Source organism: Papilio machaon, chromosome 14 (genome assembly GCF_912999745.1).
Source record: "Papilio machaon chromosome 14, ilPapMach1.1, whole genome shotgun sequence".
NCBI classification, from domain to species: domain Eukaryota; kingdom Metazoa; phylum Arthropoda; class Insecta; order Lepidoptera; family Papilionidae; genus Papilio; species Papilio machaon.
This window is the reverse complement of record NC_059999.1, coordinates 3074150-3087841: the sequence shown is the minus strand read 5'-3', so window position 1 is coordinate 3087841 and position 13692 is coordinate 3074150.

The following is a 13692-nucleotide window of genomic DNA, read 5'->3' as shown; positions in this document are numbered from 1 at the left end:
TTATTTATAGTTTTACAATCCATTTAATCAATTTGCAATAAAAGAGTGTAGAGAAGTTTTTTCATTCAATTATTCCTAATAAAGGATGGAAAGCAATTACTTTAGGAGCGAAGGTACCAACGAGTTGCAATATAATTTATAGAGTGCTCTCGCTACGGTTATATAGCATTCCTCTCGTCTATTAAGCGCAAAATTCGCGTGTGCGGAACTTGGTTTTTTTATAAAGAATAAATCTAAATGGGCCAGCAATTTGGCGTGTCGAGCGCAGTCCACTTTTATTAGTTTAAATTATTTATTTCACCGCAACCAGATTTACGAGAGACATCGCGATATATCAAGGGCCCGCCAATAAAATTCTCTTAAACAAAGATCTAGTACTTAACAAGAAGTAAGAGTGAAAACAAGTTTCGTAGATAAATTATAAAATCACCTAATGTCAAAATCCTGGAAAACATAAGCAAAAGATTGGAACAGCTTGCCAGCGTCAATTTTTTCGTCGAGTTAAAGCATGTGTTAAGATAAGAGTAAATATGTTCGAGAAACTTACTTTTCATTTGTTCATTAAACCACTATGTAATACGAGATAGTAAGGATTATAGTAATCCTGACAGTACCTTAGTCAATTATCCCGCACTGGGCCAGCGTGTTTGACAATGACTTTTTCACCACTAACTTAGGGTAGACTCCGAGCCTCATTGGGGACGTATAGTGAGCTGATGATGATAATAACTCTACAATAATTTGTAGAGTTCAAGACCAATTCAAGTGTCAACGTCCAAGAAACTATTTAGACAGCGCAAGAGAAAACTTATCTCAAAGTACATTTCTCCTAATTGTAATGACTAATTCCCAGTTTAATGACTGCATCAATTACCGTTTATCTAAAAAGTATTTGACATACAATATGTTGGCGCCATGGTGTCGATACATATTTAGTTATATACTATAGAGATTTTTTATGATACGTTTCCTAAAATATTTTAATTTTTAATGTTTTCGAGAACTCTATCTGATTGTTCGAGTAAATTGTTATGTTGAGGTTGACATTTTTATACCAGAAAGTAAAAAAAAAAAACTGAACTGTGACATCTAGAAGTTGAAAGTCTTTGTATCTTTTGGTATTTTTACACTTCGCCCTCCAGACAACGTCGGAACCCCCCTTTTATTTTACGATCTGAATTCTTCACAAAGTCCATAGGTGGAAAAAGTACCCGATGGTATTTCAATGGATGGCCCGTAAGTAGAAAAGCTGGAATTTATGTAGAGTTAGCTCGAAACAGGCGCTTGACGATTAATGGGTAAGCCGATTTCGCCCAATTTATATATTTTGCATAGACCATATTAATCATGTATCAGCCAATTCAAAACTTAAACCTTCCAAACATTAAATATTCCATCTGTAGTTTTTGAAGATCAGAGCAGAGACGTAACTCGATCTTATTTTATATTATTTAGAGCTATATATGCTCATGTATCAAAGTTGAAATGCAAATATATGTACAAAAATGTATTTCTGAAGAAATTTCCTAGCAAAGCATCGATCAATGTCCCAGACACGTCAAGGTGCTAATCGAAGCAAGTTGGATGTGTCACGGCAGATAGATCGCTTCTAATCGATGGCCGATTGAGACGTGATTAGTGCAACTGGTGATTATACCTACACTTACACCCTCTTGACGGGAATGAGTTGTAGTGTCTTAATTTTCTTAAAAAGACCAACTAGATTTTAGTTTCTTTCATTTTAAACTAACACACGAAATAGAGGACATAATAAAGAGTTTGTCATTTATTTGAATGCTTATATTTTTAAATCACACATTGTAAGTTGAAATGAACTTCTTTGTAATTTCAAAAATGTTATGCATAATACACAATATTTAAGCATACAACTTTGTTTTACATTAAGGATTATTGTACAGATTGCAATCGTAAATTCTAGAAATTAATCACGCTCAAAATTTGTGAAAAGACGATTGCAGATACGTAATATCAAGATGAGTGAGCGTTCCATCTCCAATATGGATGTGAGTATGAAAAATGTCGTAATACAAGGAAAGCTGCCGACATTAACGCATCTGAATATGTCGGGGGCGCGAATGTGTCGCAGACTGGGGCTTACAGTGGGGTGACTCAGACACTTATAAATATTTGGTGCAAGCTGAAAGCCTGAGGAAATTTTTATTGCAGACTTTAAGACAAAAATTTCAGACAGCTGTGTCGAATGTACTGATGTATGTTAGGAGGCTACGATTTACTATTAAGATAAATTCACCAGTTTGCTAAACAGTTATAGATTTTTCCGTTTTCGTAACTTGGTTTTTCCAGTTTTTTGGCTTGCAATTTGAATTAATTTTGTTGTAATTTTTTTATTATAATAATAAACAAATATTGTTAAATAACACCCTAAGAACACCTTTTTAGCAATAAATACGTACTATTAGTATAATGTTATCTGTGGTAAGTACTAATTTTCCTGAAGTACTTAGATAATTTCGTTTGATAAGTCTCCACGAACGGTTTTCAAATGATCGCTAAAAAAACTCTATTACCTTCTACAAACGAATAACGTGAACCCCCGAAGAAGTCTTAAAAAATGACGCTCGTTAGTTATCGAGGAATTGGCGTTAATAAAAAAGCCAACGTAACTCGGGGGCAAGGGCCAAGGGGACTGACAAACGGGCGGACACGTAATGAGGCAGGCCTGTATCACCTGTCGCCAGAGAATGAAACGCCCATCTGTGGATTGTTAGATACGCCAATTTGTTAGGATTGCCCAAAGGCGAGGTAATTGTTTACTTTCTTTTGTTGCGTAGTCTGAGTGACTTGAATGCATACCGGTAATTGATAACGTTGGTTATATTAAATGTTCCTGATAGATAAGGAACAAAAGTTATTTGTTAATGTCGCATAAAATTTTCTTTAAAATATGTAAAACTCAACTTATAAGTCTATGGGATAGTATAAAATATTCGGTTATTTAAAACCATAAACCTAACATATTTACGACACATCCAATACATGAAGGGTGGTTTTATTCAATATTAAAGCTCTATAAACCTGCATCAAAGTGAAGTATGTATGTATGTAAATCATAACATTGGTACGTGAGTATTACCATAATTTGCGAATGTGGGGGATCGGTCTGCGAAACCAAATAAATCGCAAACCTAAAATGACGGCCGAATAATCCCGTAATCCCTTAGCTCGGACCAATCGCAGTGGGTACGAATATGATGCACTAAGATGGTGTCCTGGTGTTTTCAATAGAATATTTTTATTTTGTAACCAAAAATATTACTACCATCCTTCCTTTTATCCCAAGGCCTATGAACTAGCAGCTCTACGTGTCCTGGGTATCTTTATGTGTACATATGTTATTCCACAACACAGTCTGGAAGAACACATAGACTACTAATTAAGGATTTTTTTTAATTCCGCGCGGACAGATTTGCGGGCCACAGCTAGTGAGCGGAAAAGGCTGGGAAATAATCTTATTTGTATAACATAGGTAAAGCCATGACATTGGACTCATAATTGTTAGTGATTTATAACAGAGCACAATCTTAGTGACCCGTATGAGCACAGGTTGTTTAATTTGTAAAGCGACGGTTGGGGATCACGGTCTATCATACGCATCTAGCACGTTTGGCACGTCTGGCTACTGGTGGCACGTCTGGCCACGGTTAGCACGTCTGGCTATATCTGGCAGGGTTGGCCAGGTCGTGACCGAGCGCCACACAGCTCACTTACGAACACTGTGCGGTTCATAATCCCTTCGTTTCATCTGATTCGTTTTATTTGAATTCAAATAATTAAATTAATGCAATTTCGGATAGGTTAGAGAAATTAAAGGAAGGGGACCAATCATATATTAAAATACTGTTTGTAAATATGTAAAACACGATGTATGAATTGGAGATACTCTCTGATATATCAATATCATTTAAGAAAGTAATTGTACGCATCGCGCGATCCCTCCGTTTAAATGTAAATGGATATTTCATTTATTGTAATTAGGGATGAGACTGTTTAACACCAGCCGACAAGTCATATTTTACCTGCAAATAACCCGCTTCTGTTTCCTACCTATCATAAACACTCATCGCCGAAAAGCTTTCGACCCTCTTATGCAAATTGGCGACGTTTATATCGAAACTAGGGCGACCATGACTTCAAAAGACTAGACGAGAAATTATAAATATTTAGGCAAATTGAACATAGTGGGCATATTTTGCTGCTTTGGGGTAAGCTTCGTTGAATAGCATTTCACGAACGCTATACGATATGCCATATTTTGTTTAAAGTATTTGAAGCTTCTATAAGATATGAAAATGACTGACTTAAAATGATGCATAGGAAGTTGAAAAAAAGAAAAGAAAAGCAGGTAAGAAATATTCTCAGCTAAATTAAGATAAATTATCAACCTTATTACCTTTCTTACCTATCTTTTTTATTACTTTTTTCTCAACCATTAAGAATGAAATATATATACCATAGAACATAGTTACCCTAATTCCAACTACGTAACTAACGCACAAGCGGACTGTTGTGAGACGCACGACCTACCCTTTTTCGAAAGTGAGACTCATTTTTGGCAACCAGGAAATTACGATTTCTAACTAGAAATACTGGAGCACGGATCTAAAAGGCAATTTGTTAAAACGATTGAAGTTGAGGGGACTCGTGAAGTGGGTTTTAAGTTATAAGGGAAATGTTTCATAAAGCTACAACCTACAGCGAACTTTGCCTGCATTCAGCTTAAAACATCAAAGACTTGTTTTAATTGGCCACGTGTTGAAGTTTCTTTATAGATTGAAATCCTACAATTGTGCTTTTTGTAATGACATAAGTTGTGGTTTTTCTAAATACAAACGTTTGTAGGGATTCAATTTCAAAGTATGGATTTAAAATAAGCCTGTTGGTTTTCCATGTTAATATAGCTTTGGTCTTATTGATCCATCACATAATTTTTGATTGAAGTATATAGGGCATGGTCGCTTTAAGTTTGCCTACGACGACTTTTAATATTACTAATGTAGGTATCAAAATATCTCTTTTCACTCCTACTTTTTTTTCAGTTTATCTTGAGCAGTCGAAAATATGTGTGAATGTAACTAACATAATTGCTCATAAGCGCTATATTTGTTTGCGGTTTACGTCCAATTTTATGCTCCGTGCGGTTTCGTTATTGTAAACAATAAGGAGCTTAACGAACTCTAGGTTGTTCTCAAAGCAGCTTACAGGAGTTAAAAGAGCTTTATTTCTCAAACATATTTCCCTCTTTACTCGTAAACATTTAACGTAATGTTTAATGTTTGTGTTGTGTTTTGTTTCACGGTTAATGATTTTAAAGTCATGAAGTTATAATAATAATTTGATTTGTACGCGAAAGATAAAATTGTTTTTATCATTGGAAAGCACCGACAGTTTTAAATAAATTTAAAGCCTAACCTGCATTTAAGGCTGGCATTTACTTTATTGGTTTTTTATCTTTCAATTAATATGTCAAGTAAATATAGTACTCTATCATTGAATGATCTGTTGTCATGGTTTCACAACATATAGCAAAGTTCATATTAAAAGTATATCCCATATGTTTATTTATTACCAAAGGTCACACCTAAATAAGGTTTTAAACATCATTAGCATTAAATGTACGTTATTGTTTCATTTGTTTTTACATAAAATGATCTGAAATGCAATAACGGGAATTACCATTATAGTATATAGTGAATTAATAACAGTACTGTTATTATGTTATTTCTCTGAAACGGTAGAAACATTGTAGCCCCCCTTCAAAGAGAAGGGGCAACACTCATTGTTAGGTTAGGTTACTTAAACGATGGGTGTAGCTTGGTTTAAATTCGTTTACAGGCTATATTATATTGTTTACATTTATAATATAAACATATTTTAGCTGTTGTTGAATTTTGTTTATGAGTGCAAGTTATTTTCGAAGTTAAAACCACCGAAATGTTTTAACATGACTTAAAACTGAAGTTATTGAATAACATGAAAGACGTAAATATAATATTATGTTAATTTCGTGGTTAATTAATATCAAGAAAGTGGAATATATAAGTATATAGAAAAATCTTGTTTTATATAAAGTGTCTTCGTCTAGTTTGCTGACTTGTATAACCAATGACAAATGTGTTCTGTTCTTTGTAATAGTGAGTTTTCGCTGCTGAAACTTATGTAAAAAACATATTGTCGTCCGGTTCATTCTCCTTTAAAAAATTGAGATAGTAATACGTTTTTATACATGTGTTTGGTAATGGAAACTCACAGTGGGCCAACGCTCTTAATGAAAACATTACAAAAACAGGAAGCAACATGTTGTTTTAATTCTATTGATAACGGTTTGTACAGACATACATGCGTCTGTACGCAAATAGAAGAAATTTCGGGTTTGTTTGTTTTATGATGCAGAGTAAAAAGCATTTAATTTTCAACGCCGGATGTAATTGAAATTAATCTGAAGAATTATTTATGTTGAAATGTACAATTTAATATCAAAATTAAAAACGGTACATGCATTTAATGCTTTTAAAGGTTATCTAACTAATGAAAAAATTATTTCTTGTCTCTAAGTTTTACCGGATTCTTTTTAAATTAGACGAGCACTTGTCTCTAATCCTAATAGAGTAGAACATAGTCTGGATTTCGTAGGCTACTAATTATTGTATTAATTCCGTGCGGACGCAGTCGCGGGTAACAGATTTAACTGACATTTTTTGTGAGACAAACTGACGTTTTTATGTCACTCGCTACATAAATACAGATATCCACAAGATCCTAGAGTTTATAGAGCATCCGTGTTGTGTTTCTCAATTACGGCTTACGATTATTTTGAAAGCAAGATATCCAGGTTATCTCAAAACGTAACATTCCTTTCGTGTTTGACTCACATATTCTTTGGTATGTTACAGAGCGGAAAATGTCGAACATCTGCCAACGGTACATACGTCGGCACTGCGACGAACAAAATGGCGGATCTTATATGAAGGTAAGGTAATTTTTTTATAAAACATAACCGATTCAAAAATTCATAACCTCGGTACGTCTTATTGCGATTCTCTTAAACCATAACAGGCCTGCTCATGAATCTATTAAGATGTAAATTTTCACAAGCATATGTTTGGAATCCAACGTCTAATGTACAAAATAACATGGGTCCCTATAAGAAGGTCCCTTTTCCATCAAATAGAAATGTATAAATGTCGAAGTTCTGGGACTAAAAGGCAAATGTTAAAGATACAAAGTATTGAAAATCTTTTTTGAATATGTTTAGAATCAAACATTAAATTAAGATTTCAAATTAATTTGTTTTGAGGCACATTAATTATTTTAATTATTAATTAGTAATGACATAAATGTAATAAACAAGTTATGTTGTGTTATATTTAATTTGAACTAAGCTGTTTTTGCGTGTTCAGCATTAATAAGTTTGGGTTACCCATTTCGTATGATTAAATACTTAATAACAGGAAAGTTCCCGAAAGTGGGTACATTCCATTATAAGTTGGGCGATTAAATAATACTTGAATTAGTTACCGATTAGACAAGATATTAATAACAGATGCTGTTTTTACAAAATAGTACATATTTAATAACATGTTTTAGTAATTAAATATTAAAGTATCTTTATTAAAAACATGGTGTTCAAAAAATGTAGTTTGTTATTTCACACTAAAAAAATGAAATGATATATTAAATGCGAAACAAAAATATATTCATATTGCATAGTTTTAAAGTACCATTTAAAACAAACAAACTCCTATACAAGCACATAATTTATTGTTATATAGATCTATAGGTACAATACGTATACTTCATTAAACAATTATAAAGTATAGGGTGTTTGAAAATAATTTAAATACAACTACATCATGCACAATGTATTACTTATTACATTGTATTGTATTGAACCGCAGGATCCACTCTTATGATTTCATTGAAAAGCTCTAAATTGAACGTGTACTTGACATTTCAATTTCCTGCTTTATTAAGTCTGAGGACAGCGTTGGTCAGTGGACAACACATGTCGCCGGTGAGGGCTAAACGATTGAACCGAACGGGTATTAATATACTGAAATACATGAGATGAATTTTAACTAATATTCGTTAAAGATATTTGCTTATATGTGAATTCCAGTAGCACAGTGATATATGAATCAGTATTGCGAAGTTAAAAAAGTCGATGCAATGATTTTTTCTGGATGAATTTACTAATGTCCAGTCAGTGGAAGACGTGAACACTGTCTGTCTGACTTTCTTATATAATTTCTATGATTGACCATAATTATTCAATGGTTAATTTACTAGTTAATCGCAAATGTATCATAAAACGTTTTTTTCTTTAATGTTATTTGTAGAAAATATTATTAATTTACATTAAATCAAAGCTTCTAAGAGCATTTCTTCACTTACGTCAAATTACATTCAAGCCAAGACGAAACGACGTCCAACTTGAAAGCTGTCTGTAGACATCCTTTAAAAGTCATAAATCCAATAAAATCTAAGGCTAAAAGCATCTTAGCAAACTTCGAGAATGATCATTAAAACTTTCCTTCACAATCATGGAAATCGTCCATTAGCGTCGGCGACCGTTTTCTGAATAAACAATCCATCGCAAGACGCACCACGGGTCTCTAATTAGTGGTCTTTGATGATTCTAACTCGTAATTACTATTGAGATGAACTTCCTTCCTAATTATGATGAAGCTATTTATGTTTTTAAATAATTTAACTTTTGGTAACACTCTTGTGATGTGAATTTGTTTTACAGCTGGTGCTTCTGAACTTTCTTTATCAATCAAACCATATCCAAGAAAGATATCTGTAATAAATATGACCTGGTTTTTAGTATAAAATATGTCTGGATATCATCTTAATTTAGCTATGAATTATGTGTCTAAATCAAAAGTATAAATCGATTTCCACTAAATCCCATAACTTTATGATAATCATTAAATCCATGCCTTCCTTGTATTAACTACGGATGAAGATTATTGCATGCATAAATTGATGCAGTATCCGTTAGAAATAGTAAGTGGGTGAAATAAGTCATTAATATTGATATGAGCAAGTGGATGTATATGGCCGTTTGCTTTATAACATAATTTCAACGTTATTTATTATGACATTTTAATCATCTTCAATATAATTTTAATTTGAAAACCATTACTTTCATGTGCATTTAAATTATTCTACTATACTAACGAGTTGTCTGACATTCTAATCGGATAAATGTTCTTGTAATATTAAGAATTGCTTATTTGCTAGGTAATGTTGGCTATTTAACTCTTGCTTTTCAATTTATATTGTGGTTTTACTTTTCAATCAACTTTCGTTATCTAAAAGCACACATGTACTAGACGCACATAAACAAAAGGGGGTTCAGATTAAAGTTTGCGTGTATAGTCCGGTCGCGGAGCAGGAAGAATTTCGTACATTGAACTCGCATTACCTGTCTCTGTCGCTCCCGCGTAAATACAATGAGTCTCGCTCGCACAGAAACAAAGGCCACCGTCCTCAGGGATTCTAAACCTTTAGTTTGTTTGTTTGCATAATAAAAATTTTATGGGCTCCGTTAGAAGGATTACCGAAAAGGTTAATTATTGGTTAGTTCGAAATGAACAATCGAAACGAATATTTGAAAGACGGAAGTGCAGGCAACATCATCTATTTTATTGCCGGCTTTCCGATAATTAATTTTTGGTTTTAAAATATTATGCAAATGAATTCTTCACTTCTCGAAATTGAACAATAGAGCAAAGTAACAGTTACTCCGAAACAGAGGAATCAGATTCTGTTTTTTGATTTTTTATTATTAGATACTTGTCTAGATTTTTATTTTTACTTGTATTATTAAATCTAAATAAATGATTTATATAGTAATAACTATATTTTATAAGTTGGTAAATTTTCTTTCACTTTCAAATAATTCATGTAAACCGCACTTAATACAAAAACGTTTGGAACCTCTGTCAGTAGATAAAGAGGTCATTGTACGAAATTCTTCCTGCTCCGCGACCGGACTATAGTTGCGTTGTGGCGGGACGGCGCTCAATTTCCGAGACAGCCGCAGAACGGCGCCGCCCGTGACGTCACTCGATGTTATACATCTGAGCCTTGCTATGTACTATTATACATACGAGTATCATAGCTGTCTGTAATTTATGTTGCTTTGAACAACATCAGAAGGAAATCATTTTTATCAGTGCTTAGACCAGATGATCAACGAACAAAGACATTTGGCTTAAGTTTTTTTTAAAGAATATTATACTTGAGCAAATTAATAAACGCTATTTATTTATGCTACAATTATTCTTGTTGATTTCGTTAATTCTTTTTCATCTGTCATATCTTAAATGATTTGAAATTTTTATTAATTAATACATCTTGTTTTTGTATTATTAAATTGTGAATCTTGAATAATCATCATCATCATCAGCTCACTGTATGTCCCCACCGAGGGGCTCGGAGCCTACCCCAAGTTAGGGGTGACTAGGCCATAGTCAACCACGCTGGCCAAGTGCGCGTTGGTTGACTTCACACATATCATTGAATTTCTTCTCAGATATGTGCAGGTTGCATCACGATGTTTTCCTTCACCGTAAGAACGTCGGATAAATGTACATATGTTAATCGAAAATCGAAAAACACATTGGTACATGGCGGGATTCGAACCCAGGACCTGCAGATTACAAGTCAAGTGCTGAAACCCCTGAGCCACCGACGCTCTTTTTGAATCTTGAATAAAAGGAACTAATTAGACCATAAGTTAAAAACAAAGGGGAATAGAAGAAAGGAGACTGATCACAATCGACGCGTAGGGAAATAAACGCTGTAACAAATCAGAAATAGCAGAGTTCTGTTTAGTGATTAAAAATACCTCGTTTTCCTCGCATTGGAAACTCCCCTGCGACGATCGACGCTCAACTTTCTTCATTTGCAACGGTAACAAACAATGCAATAGACATCATTTATTTGCTACGAAGGAAGTTATAAACAAGCTATGCTGCTTATGAATGAAAACTTTTGCAATATGCAGTGAAATATCAAGTAGGTACATTGGGTAATATCCATGTTTTTTTTATTTTGCTCACAAAATGCTCATATAATTACTCATTCATTTTCAAACGTAAATTTCTGTATTTCTTTGAAATGTGTCTCTAGTGATAGCATTGAAACGAAGATATGCTAAAGGGTTTTCCAAGAAAAAAGAATAATTTTGAGTAAAGTACGCACGAGTTTATCTTTTTTTGATGGTACTGATTATAATTTGACTTGCAATCAAACAAAAATATCACAGTATATTCCCATCGAGTGCATACAATTATTTTGTTTCCCAACAGAGGGCAAAAATATTTAACTTTCGTGAACTTTTTAACGAGATTCCTCTCGATGTTTCAGTTTTCGTCGATTTTAATTCTATGTCGATTTTAAATTCTTTCCCCGTGCTGAGGGATGATGTTTGTTATCTAATAATCTATATTTTAGTTACCTTATACACAATTTTTCTGCTATATTCTATTAATGCTAATTTTGCCTACTTCTGCCTAAAATGTATGTGTAATTCCAAAAATTGTTACTTTAAATGTTTTTGTATAACAAATCTAGTAAATGCATTTCTTTTGTTATTTGCGATGATATTTGTGACTTCTCGACTTACGAGATTAATATATAACGTGAGGTGCGGGAATAAAAGATATCATCTGTGGAATGTGACGGTTACATTTTATGAATATTACCATCGGTTCTCGAAGTTGGTAATAACGCTGCCCATCAAAAAATCTCGAATTATAAGATAATACTTTCATAGTAAATTCTTGTAATATAAGGAACCAATGTAGCATAAAACATTGTGATCATATCATAATTAATATGGAATAAAATATAAGTATTTTTTAAAGAAGATTGCACGTTATTTTACGTCTGATACCTGATACCTGATCTGTAACCAAAAAATTTAATGGTGATTTTGTAGGCCCCAGACTCACAACAATTTTAATGTTTTAATAATACTTTTTAGAATATTTTTTACCAAAGGAGAATGACATTTTTGGTGAAAGGTGAAACCATCTTAATGTTACCATTACAAATTGTAGAATTTAGTTATTAAAATCTGTCTGGAATATTACAGCGTTTTAATCGTTTAATGGCCTTAAACTAAATGAAGAAGCAAAGTATGTTCTACTACTTTTTAGAAATCATTGAGCAAATATTATTAATAAATTTGTAATATTTCGAGTTTGACAAAGTTCGAGTTACAATAGTAAGTATTCCTCGCTCCAATAACGCTAAGTAAAGGATGTCATTTGTTACGTTGTACAAATGACAGGGAGCAAGTAGGCGACAATTTATTTTGTCTCTTTTTATCGACATTTGCTATTTTTATTCAATCTTCCTGATCTCATTTATTTTCTTTTATTTGTTTTCAGTTTTATTGATGTCGAGTGACAATTGTGTTGATTTGTCAAATGTTTTGTTAAAGTTTAGTTTAATTTTTCTTTTAACGTTTTTTTCTAAGTACGATGTATCAATGTAAAAAATATTGTTTCTTTCGTTTTATTAGTAATTTATACAGTTAAAAGATATAGGTAAGCCATGTTAAAGTTATCCAGCAGTTAAGCAGTATTGCTGGTAAATAATAAACAAAATTAATTATTCCAGATCCTATTTATATCAACAGATATATGGTATCTGCGTAAATATGTACATATAAAAAATGAAGATATGTCGTGATGTAATTATGCCAGATGAAAATGTTTAATTTACATCTACGTCGCTGGTACATGGCGTAAGTGATTATTCTAAGTATTTTAAAATTTTAGATAATTCAATAGAGGTGCATAAATGTGATAATTTACCGTAGTTATAACGAAAGGCCATTATTCATATAGCAAGCGGCAGGCGGCGAGCGGCCGCTGGGGACGCGCAGTTTAATGGCCAAATTTGCATATCGCAGTACACTCGAAATTTTAACACAAAATAGTTGTTCTATTGAGACCTATTAATATAGCGGCTAAGGTCTGTATAACGTCGTTTAGCTTTGCGGTACGTTAATTGATAAATTATTAAATTAAGGATTTTGGTAATGCTGTAAATTTAAAAATTTAAACAATTATACGATGTGCACTTATATTGTAAGTAAGTGGTATTCGGTCTAACGACTTTGACAAACTTTTATGGTTAATCTAATAGACGATTGATGTTTTCAATAAATATTATTCGTTGTGGTTGCAGATTATTTTTGTGTTGGGCTTATCGCATTAAGTAGTTAAGGCTTGTTTAAAGTGTCTATCGATGTTTTACCTTATTCGATTACAACTGCAAGGAATTTATTGTTGATAACTTATAAATATACCTACTCATCGGCTCGCAACTAAAAATTAAGTCTTTCATATTTTAAACTTTTACGCCTGTTAGAAATTAATCTGCAAAATTCAACCGTACTTTATTCGATGAAATATCATCTCATAACATTAAACGGCGAAAAGAAGTAATAAGTTGAGCGACAACCTTCCCTGTTGCGACATTACGAGACTTCCAAACAATTAGATGGGCCTCGTTAGCTTTATGAGAATATAGAAGGCGTTTTTTTGTCAGCCCTTGTGCGTTTAACGAGTTCATAAAAACGGACGATGAAGCAGTGTCAATGGTAAAGTGTTAAAACGTTTTAGT